Genomic DNA, 444 nt, shown 5'->3' on the forward strand with positions numbered 1-444 from the left:
GGGGGGCGGCGGCGGCGGCGGGGAGTTTGCAGCGCCGGTGATGAATGGCAGTCATTTGTCTTCTTCCTTTAACTGCGCTTGGGAAATAGGTGGTTCTGTTTGCACAAGTTCGCGCTGTCTAATAGGGACGGCGGGGCAGGTTGGTCTAATCTCACCTTGGGAGGCAGCAGCCCCCTCGGCAGCCCCAAAGAGCTCGCCCCAAGAGGTAATTGCTGGAATGTGACGTACTGAAATGAGACGGGATCTTTGCTCGGCACGTCTGCCCGGCATCTGCTTCTCGGAAACGTGCACTTTTCCCTTCGGAGGTCAGAAAGGGTAATGAGGGGCTGCGGTGCCCCGGCACGGGTGGCGCGGTGCGGGGAGGCTGGGCTGCGCCGCCGCTGCCCCGCTCCCTGCCCCTGCGGCGCCTCCCGCTTTTGCCTTCTTGCCTTGATCGCTGGGAAA

This window comes from Pygoscelis adeliae, unplaced genomic scaffold (genome assembly GCF_000699105.1).
Source record: "Pygoscelis adeliae isolate BGI_AS28 unplaced genomic scaffold, ASM69910v1 Scaffold135, whole genome shotgun sequence".
Taxonomy (NCBI): Eukaryota; Metazoa; Chordata; class Aves; order Sphenisciformes; family Spheniscidae; genus Pygoscelis; species Pygoscelis adeliae.